This window comes from Mobula hypostoma, chromosome 8 (genome assembly GCF_963921235.1).
Source record: "Mobula hypostoma chromosome 8, sMobHyp1.1, whole genome shotgun sequence".
In the NCBI taxonomy this organism is placed as follows: domain Eukaryota; kingdom Metazoa; phylum Chordata; class Chondrichthyes; order Myliobatiformes; family Myliobatidae; genus Mobula; species Mobula hypostoma.
The window spans coordinates 111,087,081-111,100,120 of NC_086104.1; the positions used below are offsets into that span (position 1 = coordinate 111,087,081).

The 13,040-nt window shown below is 41.9% G+C and overlaps 1 protein-coding gene and 1 long non-coding RNA gene across 3 annotated transcripts in view; one reads left to right on the forward strand and one right to left on the reverse strand.

The window, feature by feature from the left end:
* Positions 1 to 3,966: 3,966 nt before the first annotated feature.
* Positions 3,967 to 9,406, reverse strand: LOC134350846 (uncharacterized). Its single transcript, XR_010018995.1, has 3 exons — positions 8,580 to 9,406; positions 7,632 to 7,741; positions 3,967 to 4,432 (listed from the first exon to the last, which is right to left on the reverse strand). It is a non-coding gene; the product is annotated as an uncharacterized LOC134350846 (long non-coding RNA).
* A 162-nt stretch (positions 9,407 to 9,568) lies between these two features.
* Positions 9,569 to 13,040, forward strand: part of LOC134350845 (endoplasmic reticulum membrane-associated RNA degradation protein-like) — a 74,568-nt gene continuing 71,096 nt past the window's right edge. The window contains exon 1 of one of the 2 annotated variants that reach the window (XM_063056613.1): positions 9,569 to 9,725. The gene's annotated coding sequence lies outside the window, so the exon portion shown is untranslated. The remainder of the gene's footprint in view (positions 9,726 to 13,040) is intronic. The other variant, XM_063056612.1, reaches the window with a different exon arrangement.

Genomic DNA, 13,040 nt, shown 5'->3' on the forward strand with positions numbered 1-13,040 from the left:
CCCTGGCCCCCACCGCTTTATTTTCACCATGGATGTCCAGTCCTTATATACTTCCATCCCCCATCAGGAAGGTCTCAAAGCTCTACGCTTCTTTTTGGATTCCAGACCTAATCAGTTCCCCTCTACCACCACTCTGCTCCGTCTAGCGGAATTAGTCCTTACTCTTAATAATTTCTCCTTTTGCTCCTCCCATTTCCTCCAAACTAAAGGTGTAGCTATGGGCACCCGTATGGGTCCTGGCTATGCCTGCCTTTTTGTTGGGTTTGTGGAACAATCTATGTTCCGTGCCTATTCTGGTATCTGTCCCCCACTTTTCCTTCGCTACATCGACGACTGCATTGGCGCTGCTTCCTGCACGCATGCAGAACTCGTTGACTTTATTAACTTTGCCTCCAACTTTCACCCTGCCCTCAAGTTTACCTGGTCCATTTCCGACACCTCCCTCCCCTTTCTAGATCTTTCTGTCTCTGTCTCTGGAGACAGCTTATCCACTGATGTCTACTATAAGCCTACTGACTCTCACAGCTATCTGGACTATTCCTCTTCTCACCCTGTCTCTTGCAAAAACGCCATCCCCTTCTCGCAATTCCTCCGTCTCCGCCGCATCTGCTCTCAGGATGAGGCTTTTCATTCTAGGACGAAGGAGATGTCTTCATTTTTTAAAGAAAGGGGCTTCCCTTCCTCCACTATCAACTCTGCTCTTAAACGCATCTCCCCCATTTCACGTACATCTGCTCTCACTCCATCCTCCCACCACCCCACTAGGAATAGGGTTCCCCTGGTCCTCACCTACCACCCCACCAGCCTCCGGGTCCAACATATTATTCTCCGTAACTTCCGCCACCTCCAACGGGATCCCACCACTAAGCACATCTTTCCCTCCCCCCCTCTCTCTGCATTCCGCAGGGATCGCTCCCTACACAACTCCCTTGTCCATTCGTCCCCCCCATCCCTCCCCACTGATCTCCCTCCTGGCACTTATCCGTGTAAGCGGAACAAGTGCTACACATGCCCTTACACTTCCTCCCTTACCACCATTCAGGGCCCCAAACAGTCCTTCCAGGTGAGGCATCACTTCACCTGTGAGTCGACTGGGGTGATATACTGCGTCCGGTGCTCCCGATGTGGCCTTTTATATATTGGTGAGACCCGACGCAGACTGGGAGACCGCTTTGCTGAACATCTCCGCCAGAGAAAGCAGGATCTCCCAGTGGCCACACATTTTAATTCCACATCCCATTCCCATTCTGACATGTCTATCCACGGCCTCCTCTACTGTAAAGATGAAGCCACACTCAGGTTGGAGGAACAACACCTTATATTCCGTCTGGGTAGCCTCCAACCTGATGGCATGAACATTGACTTCTCTAACTTCCGCTAGGCCCCACCTCCCCCTCGTACCCCATCTGTTACTCATTTTTATGCACACATTCTTTCTCTCACTATCCTTTTTCTCCCTCTGTCCCTCTGAATATACCTCTTGCCCATCCTCTGGACCCGTCTTTCTTCCCGGACCTCCTGTCCCATGATCCTCTCGTATCCCCTTTTGCCTATCACCTGTCCAGCTCTCGGCTCTATCCCTCCCCCTCCTGTCTTCTCCTATCATTTTGCATCTCCCCCTCCCCCTCCAGCTTTCAAATCCCTTACTCACTCTTCCTTCAGTTAGTCCTGACGAAGGGTCTCGGCCTGAAACGTCGACTGCGCCTCTTCCTATAGATGCTGCTTGGCCTGCTGCGTTCACCAGCAACTTTGATGTGTGTTGCTTGAATTTCCAGCATCTGCAGAATTCCTGTTGTTTACAAAGTGAACTGAACTGCTTAAACTTACCTGACACTGTAAGACTGATATCTACCTCCTGGACTATTATTTTTGTATCCACACACACATTTTATATTTATATATATATAAATAGTTTATAACCCGTATTGTATTATTTGGTTGAATGATATTAATTTGTAGTAGTAATAAATATAGTCTTAATTTATAGTAAACCACACTCCAAGTGTGTTCCATTTCTGCTGGTCCTTTTCAACCCATCACAGGGTTCCTGACAAAATTGTACAGATCGGAGTGTTGGTGAGGCCATATCTGTGAACAGTTTGCTTCTAGTTATGAAGGAGCATTCAGTAGCATTAGAAGCATTCCAGGTTAGCTCCTTGAATGAAAGGATTGTTCTATCAAGAGAGGCTAGACATTTTTAAAATCATGGTGTGACAAGGGTAGACAGTAATTTTTGGAGCTTAGAAGAGTGAGAGGTGCCCTTATTTGAACTTGCATGACCCCAGGAGTCTTGTGAGAATAGATATTGACTTATTTTCACTAGTGAGAGAACTGTGAATATGAGGACAGTTTTGCAAAATAAAGGAATGGTGATTTAAAACTGTTGTGAAAAAGTTCCTTCTCTTAGAGGGCAGTGAATTTCGGGAATTCCCTGCCCTGAGATGGTGAAGACCAGATTATTAGGGTGTATTTAAAATGGAAATAGATAAGAATTTGAAATAGATATAGGAGTTGAGGGTTATGGAGAACTAGCTCAGAATACAGTACCTGGCCCAGTACTGAAGACCTGTAATGACCAACTGGCTCTGGCAGAATGAGGCACCCACCTCCTCCGAGCAGGCTTCAATCGTATGCCCAAGAAGAGCGTGGTAACCTGCCTGAGTGACTGTCACCCAGTGGCACTTACATCCACAGTGATTAAGCGTCTTGACAGGCAGGTGTTCAAGCTCCTGTCTGAATGGTGACTTGGATCTGCTGCAATTCTCCTCTCAAAGGAACAGGTCTATGGCAGGTGCCATCTCACTGGCTCTTCACACCACTCTGAAACATCTGTACAGCAAAGATGCATACATCAGGATGCTCTTCATCAATTACAGCACCATCTTCCCCTCAAAACTAACCAATAACCTCTGAGACCCGGGCCTCAAAACCCCCTTGTGCAATTGAATTCTGGTTTTCCTCACTTGTAGACCCCAGTCAGTTTGAATTGGCAAAAACATCTCCTCTACAATCTCCTACAATCACAGGAGCATCACAGGGGTGTGTACTTGGCCCCCTGCTCTACTTGCTTTACACCTACAACTGTGTGGTTGAGTACAGTTCAAACACCAATGCAAATTTGCTTATGACACCGCTGTATCAAAGGGGGTGATGAATCAGCATACAGGAGGGAAATTGAAAACTTAGAGCTGAGTGGTGTAATAACAACAACCTCTCACTCAATGTCAATAAGACCAAGGAACTTCAGGAATGGGAAACCAGAGGTCCATGAGCCAGTAATCATCGGAGGATCAGAGGTGGAGAGGGTCAGTAATTTTAAATTCCTGGGTGTCACAATCTCAGAGGATTTGTACTGGACCCATCACTAAATATTATTGCAAAGAAAGCACGACAGTGCCTCCACTTCCTCAGGAGTCTGTGGAGGTTTGGTACGCCATTGTAAACCTTGGCAAACTTCTATAGATGTGCGGCGGAAAGTGTGCTGGCTGGCTGCATTACAGCCTGATATGGGAACACCAATGCCTCTGAGCAGAAAATCCTACAAAGGTAGTGGATACGGCCCAGTACATCACGGGTAAAACTCTCCCAACCGTCGAGCACATCTACATGAAATGCTTCCGTAGAAAAGCAGAATCCATCATCAAAGATGCTCCCCATCCAGGCAATGCCCTTTTCGTGCTGCTGCCATCAGGTAGAAGGTACAGGAGCCTCAGGTCTTGCACCACCAGGTTCAAGAACAGTTTCTACCCCTCAACCATCAGGCTCTTCAACAAAAGGGGATAGCTACATTCATTTAATTACTCTGTTATATTGTTATTTCAAACTTGTAAGTATTTCAGTTTATTTATATCTACATTTGCACAGTTTGCTTAAAGTTTATAGTTCCTGATGTTTACAGTTAGTGTTCTATAGATTTGCTAAGTATACCCACAGAAAAAGAATCTCAGGGTTGTATGTGGTGACATGTATGTACGCCGATAATAAATTTTACTTTGAACTTTGAGGAGAAGTTATAAACATATGAAATGTTTTCAGGTCAGGCTTCTTGCATTAGGAAAAATTATTTACTTCACATTGACTTGTGATATTATTGCTAACTAATGGTAATTTCAAACTATGTAAATTTATTTGTTCACAAAGCATGTACTAGATACTTATTAAAACTGAAAGTGTAGATAAAATTTTGGATTAAGTGAAAACAATTTTACACTCCATGCTTGCATACCTTGTGAATTCTAGGTTTAATTTCTTCAACAAACTACAACTTACTTTCTAAAACTTTCTTTAAATTGTAGAATAAATGGTAAACATTACAGTAATGCTATTCAAAATATACAGAATACACTATCCCTACTACAAAAAATGAAGTGGCTTGAAATCAGCTTTCACACCAGCTATTAGATTCTGGATCCCAGAGAAATCTGGTGTCAATCTGTGGAATTAAAGTAAAATCTGTTAGAATGGCATCTGCAATCATTTCAGATGTGCAGTACTGCATTCTGAATTAAACACAAAAAATAGAACTAAGAGCACAAGAATAGAACACATTGACCATTGACCCTGTACTTGTTCTTTGGAGAACAATCCATTTGTTTAATTTCCCTCCCATCATCAACCACCACCACCAAGCCCTGCATTTTTTGTATTAAATTTGTGTCTGATTCCTTTTTGATTACACGATTAATTTAGCATCTATCTCACTATCAGGTAATGCATTCCAGATAATAAGTTCTCACTAATAAAATCTTTATCCTTGCACCACCCCTTGATCTTTTGTTTGAACTTCAAATCCATCCTCACTTACCTAATCTGTCCACTCAACTGAACAGCTTCTTCATATTTACCTGGTTAGTTTTGCACATCTCCACCAATCTTCACTAACCTTGTGTGCTCCAAGCAGAACTGCCTAGATTCTCTTGTCTGTCCTAGTAACTGATATCCCTTCACCTTAGAACCATTCTACGACCTTTTTTCTGCACGTTCCCTTGGTCCTTCAGGTCATTTCTGTTGCAGTCACATCAAGGATCAATATTCAATGTTCTGACCTGAATTACACATCTGTAAGGAGTCCATGATTTCATTTGTTTTACCAATCAATTTTGCAACCTAGCCACCTTGACGGATCTAAGCACATACACACCCAGGTTTCTCTCCTGCTGACAGCCTTTACTTTTGAGGTCTTTCCTTGTGCTTTCTACCAAAATGTATCATTTTACACTCCCCAACATTAAATTTCATTTACCAATCTACCTGCTTGAATTCTGCAGTCTAATTTTTTTCAGTTCCCACAAATGCATTTTTGCTATTTTCGAATATAGTAATTTTGGTCTGTATACTGGTATCCTAATCATCAACTCAAATCAAAACATAGCAACTTGATTTTTGGGGAAAATCATGTCTAATCTCTCTTTACAGTACTCAATCCCGAGCCTTAGCTCTTCAGTTCCAGTTCCAGGCATTTCTCTTTTAAATGTGGTGACAGATCCAGATCATAGTAAACAAATATGAACAGCCTATTTAAATAAGTATTCTTAAGTATTCAAAAAAATAAGCATGTTTAAGTATTAAAATAAATACTTTTAAACCTTGATTTTTTAATTCTCTCATGAAGACTTCAGCAATTAGTTTATATTGTTCAGGTGCCAATTCTTTTGCTATAGATTTTACATAATCAGAAGGGGAAAGAGTCATTGCCTTGAAGTGTTTACTATCAAGGCCCTTATTTCTTAGTTTGTCCTTTTAGGGAAAAAGAAATAAAAATGAATATTGGCTTTTCTCAATTCTAAATATGTTTTGTTCCTTAATGAATAAAAATTCAACCAATTTTATTTTCTTTCCATCAAAGCCAAAATAAAGCATTTTCCTCATAGTGCATTTTTTAATGTTTGGCAGAGGAAGTGTGACATTTGTTGCCAATAACATTGGCTAAGCAGGCTGTAACTAATCAAACTTCCACTGCTCTTCTCAAATGCATTGTCATCAGATTAATCTTAAAAAATGGTTACTAACCCTAGACGGCTATCACTTTGACTACTCAGTTTTTCTCCATTGGTCCACTGATGCCCCATAAACATTAATTCATGTGAAATTTGTTGCTTCTGTCTCTACACAATCCCACATCCCATCGGTGCTTGTTAATCCCTATTGAAGTAAATTTTTATGTATTGGGAGATAAAATGTCAGAGCAGACTAGATGGGCCAAATGGCTCCCAAGCCTATATCTTGTGCTGTTTAAATTCCTTCATCAGCTCTGCAACTTTGCCAGCCATGTTGCAGAGAGCTCAGCATTCATCACTTGTTTCTCCAACACCGGTAGTTGTAACATTCACATTTTTGGCATTGGAATCATTTTCCTCTTTCGCCATTTTCATACATTTGTAAATTGCATGAAGCTGAGTCCCAATAGATTGAGACTTGTGACCATAGCTATCCTGTAATCACCATGCAACCAGAAGTTCCAGGATCATATCCTAACTCTTCCAGTAGAATAGGGCAGCCATTGTTGCGCCCAAACTAACATCGAATTCCATGGCAGATCCTGTTTAAAAACTGTGAAATAGATATGGGCAAGTTTATGGGTGTGATTCTCAAAGTAAAAGGCAACTTTTGAAGAATTTCAATATTGATCTGTTTCTGGTTTGAACAGAAAAGGGATGGATTACCAATGTGATTTCAGGTCTAGCAATGCTAGTTATAAAGAAGGCTGCTAAAAGGGTTAAGTAATGAAAATTTGTTTGTAACTATTGTTCCCTGAATTGTTGCAGGAATTCAAATCAACTACCAACAAATGCAATTGATTGTTATTGCAAACTAAAATGCAGGCATACCAGTTTTAGCATAAAGCTATTCACGGCATTTCCTAACTGCTCTCTAAATGGAATGTCACATGCTGGAGATTCCTTTTATTTTTGGATATTTAATCAAACTAAATTTAATCTAAGGATTTATATCCCTTTTCATCAATCCCCAGTATTAAATTCTGCTTTATTTCAATTCATTAATAATGCTTCTTTTAATTATCTAAAGACACAATGATTAAGTGTAAGTTCTTAATAGCTAGAACACCATTAATTTCAATGTATTCTTTATTTATGTAATCAATGCAAACACATGAAAAGTAATTATGGGACAACACCTTTATCTAACTTTCCTCTGACTGGAAGGGAGGGTTTTGAAAATGCATGGCTGTAATTTTGTGTAAGTTTCATTCTGGGCTATAACTGCAGGGAATTGAGTTATTCTTGGTGTAATGTTAAATTTGAGGTGTGATTGCAAGATGCTTTTTTGCAGAATTAAGGCAGAACCCTCAGCAGCATTTAACTATGCAGTGTAACTCTCAGTTGTTTCTCTAAACTGCTGCACTAAGAGTATGGGGGTATGGGGTTAGGGCAAGAAAGTGGTGCGGAGTGAAATGGTTGAGCAAACAAGAGGACCAAACATCGGAGTAACAGCTTCCTTTCCAACACAGTAAATCAGATTTAATAAGCCTCACATTTTTCTTTTCAAAATTATACTATGGTTTACTTTACCACCAAAAGTTCATCTACCCTTCTTGCAAACTCAAATTTCTAATCTGGACCCATTTTATACGTATTAGCTAATTTTTGTTTCACCAGAGTAGATCTCCCTACCCGAGGTTCTTCAATGACGTCGTCATCATCTTCTTCCCAATTCACTCTCTTCAGTGTATACAACTTGAAGGATGGTGTCATGTAGCCTTTCCTTTAAGATCTCGTGAAACCTCATTCAGAAAGAAAGTTGTTAGTAGTTAGATTATCCAGCATGATACCTTGCCTATTATTTAATTTTGTTTAGAATGGAACAGGCTCTTCTGGCCCTTCGAGTAGTGCCACCAGACAGCCACCATTTAACCCCAGCCTAATCACAGGACAATTTATATTGATCGATTCGCCTACTCACTGGTATGTCTTTGGAAAGAATCCAAGAACACAACTTCCAACATCACAAGAACAATAACAAGGGAATAAAGATTCAAGTTGGAATTCTCCTTGCCCACTGTGCTTACAGTTAAAGAGGTTTACATCAGAAATCCTTGACCCCCAGTCCTTTCCAAGGAAATAACCTGTGATTCAAAAGGCCTGGAACCCACTGCTTTAAAGGGTGAGGGAGGCGGATGCCACTCAAAGAAAAAAAAGCATAGAGGATCACATAATCCTACAAAGCTCCCAAACTGGGAAAAAACAAACAAAAGTATGTCACTGGTACAGACTCCTGGTACTATAAGCATTTTCTTTGACTTTGAAACCTGGAATGAAACATTAGTGGTGGTAAGCATGAAGTTATTGGATTATTGCTGAATTTAAATCCTACGATTTCCTTCTGATTTTCCTCTTGCGGCGGTATTGAGAACCAGTTGTGAAATAAGCTGCCTGTCATCTCGTAATGAAATAATTAGAAATATTTCAATCAGAGGGTAGAGAATTCCCTGGAACCACTACACAACACTTCATTAACACTTCATCACCTGTCCAGCTCTCGGCTCTATCCCTCCCCCTCCTGTCTTCTCCTATCATTTTGCATCTCCCCCTCCCCCTCCAGCTTTCAAATCCCTTACTCACTCTTCCTTCAGTTAGTCCTGACGAAGGGTCTCGGCCTGAAACGTCGACTGCGCCTCTTCCTATAGATGCTGCTTGGCCTGCTGCGTTCACCAGCAACTTTGATGTATGTTACTTCATTAAGGACTGTTGTGGTTCAAGGAAATGGATCATCAAGAGCTTTCATTAAGTATGGGCAATACAAGTTGGCCTTCTCACTGACACCCTTACCCAGAAAATGAAGTAAAGACACAAATCTGCTCATCAACTCCTCATGGAGTGAAGCATGCCATCCCTCCTCAGTATGACTTGTATATCAATCAGATCCCTTCCTTCCTCCTACCACCAATATGACCTACACTGAACCAGGAAACAAGTGGGCAGTCAATTCTGGCTTGAGGATACAGTAATTTTCAGCTTTCTTTGTGGGGGTATCTACAACGAGAGGGTGAAAGCTAAGCTGAGAAGTAAGAGGTTTCGAAGGGAAGTGAGGCAATTGTTTTCTACACAGTGGGTGCCTGGACTCCAGAGGTAGAAAACTGAAGGTTGAAAACCAAAGGTAGACGCCCAAAGGAATCAAAGGGTACAGTTGACTGGGGAAGTCCAGAGGCAGCCTGTCTGAGGGTTGGAGACTTGCTGGGTGGGTGAAGGGATGGGAAATGTACTTTGTTTTGTTGTTGCTGCTGTACGTTATGGGTATGCTTTGTTGCTGCTCGAATGTGTGCCAACATATGCAGGCTGCCTTCAGCACATTCTTAGGTGTGTTGGCTGTTAAGGCAAATGATGCATTTCACAGTATGTTTCCATGTATGTGTAATAAATAAATCAGTATCTCAATCTGGGAACACGCTGCGTGAATGGGTGGTGGAGGCAGATACCATCAGGACATTTAAGAAGCCACTGGATGTATACTTGAATTGGGATTAAGTCAGCTACAATGGTAGTTTGAAGGTGATGAGCCGAATCAACACACAGGTGTAAAGGCACGTGTCGGGACATCACGTGATACTAAAGCCACCCAATCCGATGAACGCTGAGCACGTGACCACCAAAAGGCGGGGTTCGAGATGATACGCAGCGGAGGGTCACGTGTGGAAGTCTCACGCAAGGCGGCTCGGTATCGCGGTTTCCTTAAACACGCTGGACAATTTCGCCCGATCCGGCCCACAGGTACGCTGGCCTTGAGCTCATCCAATTCTGTCTCCTCGGTGTCTGCAGATATATCCTCCTTCCCTTCTTCACTCCAATCCCCAAAACCCTATCCGGCCCGGCCCACGGGTATGTCCATTGCTCCAATCCCCTAGAACCCGCCCCTAGAATCGTTGGACCAATGGAATGTGAGAGCAGGCGGTTTGCGTATCAAACCACGTGATTATCGACGCTGTTTTCCCTGCGCTCCAATGGTCGTCACACACATCGGGCGAATGGAGGGCGGGGGGGGAGAAAGAAATTCCCTTTCTCCTGATTGGCTGTCCCGGACGAACGGGTGTCCAATGGAAATGAAGCTGGATCAGGGCAATGGGCCAGAGGTTTCCGACCCTCATACCGGATTGTAGGTCTGGAGATCCTGTTAGCGGCATATCTCACTCTGTAGGAAAACTCCGTCAATTGGCAGGAGTATCTGACCGTCAGGTCGGTTGTAGGACCTTTATTAGCCAGTAACTGCTCCACTTTGTGCTTGTTTTCAGATCTGTGCTTTTCAAAGTGATCTTCCTTCACCCTTATTTGCATCTGTAAAGTTGTTTACTTTTCAGCTTTACTAATGTAATGAAACCCTTTCTTTCAAAAATGTGAACTTTCTTTCTCACTATGCATATTTCTGGAATTAAAATCCCTACTTCATTTCTCTAGTTGAATAAATAATCTTTCATCTCCCTATCTATCTAATTCATTTAAAAAAAACAATTGATTTTGCTTCAATGAAACCTTTAGGACATATCTGTGTAAAATAATAAAATTTACATTTTTTATCTTCTGGTCAGAAAATTGAAGGATATATTTCCTTGTCCTTGAGCAAATCACTATTGAAAGTGGCTTCTCTGTTTAGCTGGAGTGTTGTACACAGAACACAGCTTTTAAAATCTGCAGATGCTGAAAATCTTGAAATTTAATATGTTGGATATATTTATTGCATCAGGTAAAACAAAAATAGTCAAAATTTCAGATAGAAGATTCTCTAGTGAAGAGAGATCAAGTCAGTTTGTACTGTAACCAGTGTATAGAATAAATAAACTTGAGGGAGATAAGAGCAAGATTAAAGATTAAGAATCTACCTTTGACCATGTACTTGAAGTTGGGTCTTACTGGATCTTTGCCAGATCAGGTATCCACCTCTGGATCTTACTGGGCCTTTGCCAGATTGGTTACTGAGAGAATTCTGGGTGTAGGGATGGTTTAACTCTGAGGAACAGTAGCCTGTTTTAAGCTGTTACATTGACTACTGAAACCACACAATCTCAAAGACATCACTACAGAGTGTGGGTATCTTGTTTGTTGTCAGTTAGGTAATATGTAGAGGCAAGGGAGATTTCAATCTTGTGTCTCGATCTTGGGAATCCTGATGTTTCAAGTAAAGAATACTCTGGGAATGAGGAACGATGCGACAGTAGCATAATAGCACAACGTTATTACAGACCGGGTTGTTGGGAGATCGAAGTTCAATTCCAGTGTTGTCTCTTAAGAACTTTCAATGTCCTTCCTGTAAGCATGTCGATTTCCTCGGATGCTCTAGTTTACTCCCGCATTCTGAAGATGAACCGGGTAGTAGGTGAATTGCCCAGGTTCAGTAGGTGGGTTACTGGATGGTGCATCTCACTGGGCTGCAAGGGCCTGTTCCACACTGTATCTCTAAACAAACGTGAGTTAATTTATTGGTAACCCTCCATCAGCTAGAGCTTGAATCCATGTGCATCCATAAACCAAGCTGATTCACTGAAAAAGTATTCAAACTGCAATGGAAACCCAACCAACACAATTTTCTCCCAATAAACATAGAGTAATTTATAGCAATCGATGGTGGGGTGGAGATACTGTATGTCTCTACCAAAGGAGGTGTAACGTGGAGAAGGTGTAGCAGTTGCTTAACCACCCCCAATCAGGGTCACGTGAAGCCATGAGTGCAAGTGGTGGATGGTCAGAAGAGCAGCTGATGCAAATCACAAGTCCTGGTTATGTGACCAGTGCTGCCAGATAGACAATCTCTGAAGAGCATTGGTAATAGGTGGGGTCACTCGCCTTGGAAAGTCACTGCCCAGAAGAAGGTAGTGGCAAACTACTTCTGTAGAAAAATGTCCCAAGAACAATAATGGTCATGAGACCATGATTGCCCATGTCATAAGACACAGCACATGATGATGATGAATTTGTAGCAGAAAATGTCAGTGTGGAACTACATCACTGATGAAGTGTGGCATATAAAGTTATTTGTGTAGTCAGTCTCAATCACTTGAAGCCAGGTCGTTATTAAGTCTGATTGATGTAGAAATTATCCAATTGTTTCCACTTTGTCTGATGCCGTTCTGTTTTACAGATGTAAAGAATGGTGAGCTTGAAATGTGTTTGCCTCAAAGTTCAGTGAGCAATGTTCTTCTGTGATTTTTGAAGGGGATGGGAACCAGAGTGATGGGGCAGTTGGTATACAAGTCAATGCGGTGCGTGGTGTGACTGTGAGAAAAACCAGACAGATGACAGGGCAAAATTGCAATCAGAGGGATGACATCGGGGTACAATCAAAAAGGGTGATGAATACAGGACTGTGCAGCATGTGGGATAAGGTTGATGATCTTGCAGCATGGTTAGAGATTGGTGGGTATGATGTTCTGGGCATCACTGAGTTGTGGCTGAAAGAAGATCATAGTTGGGAGCTACAATCATAGATCATCCAAGGATATACATTATATTGAAGAGACAGGCAAGTGGGCAGAAGGTGCGGAGGTGCCTGTGTTGGTTAAAAAATGAAATTAAATCCAAAGAGAAGTGACATTGGTTCAGAAGATGTAGAGTTAAGAAACTGCAGGGATAATAAGACCCTGATAGGAGTTATATACAGGTCTCCAAAGGGTAGAAATTGCAATGGAGATAGAAAAGGCCAATGTTACGGTAGTCGTGGGGGATTTCATTATGCATGTAAATTGGGAAAATCAGGTTGATGCTGGATACCAAGAGGGAGAATTTCTAGAATGCCTGTGAAATGGCTTTTTAAGGCCGCTTGTGGTTGAGTGCACAAGAGAAAAGGCAATTCTGGATTGGGTAATGAACAAGATTTGATTAGAGACCTTTAGGTAATGGAACACTCACTAGGCAGTGATCATAATGTGATAGAATTCACCCTGCAATTTGAGAAGGAGAAGCTAATGTCAGATGTGTCACTATTACAGTGGAGTAAAGGGAATTAGAGGAGCTGGTAAAAATTGGCTGGAAGGGGGCACCAGCAGGGATAACAGCTGAATAGCAATGGCTGGTGTTTCTGGTGGAAATTTGGAAGGC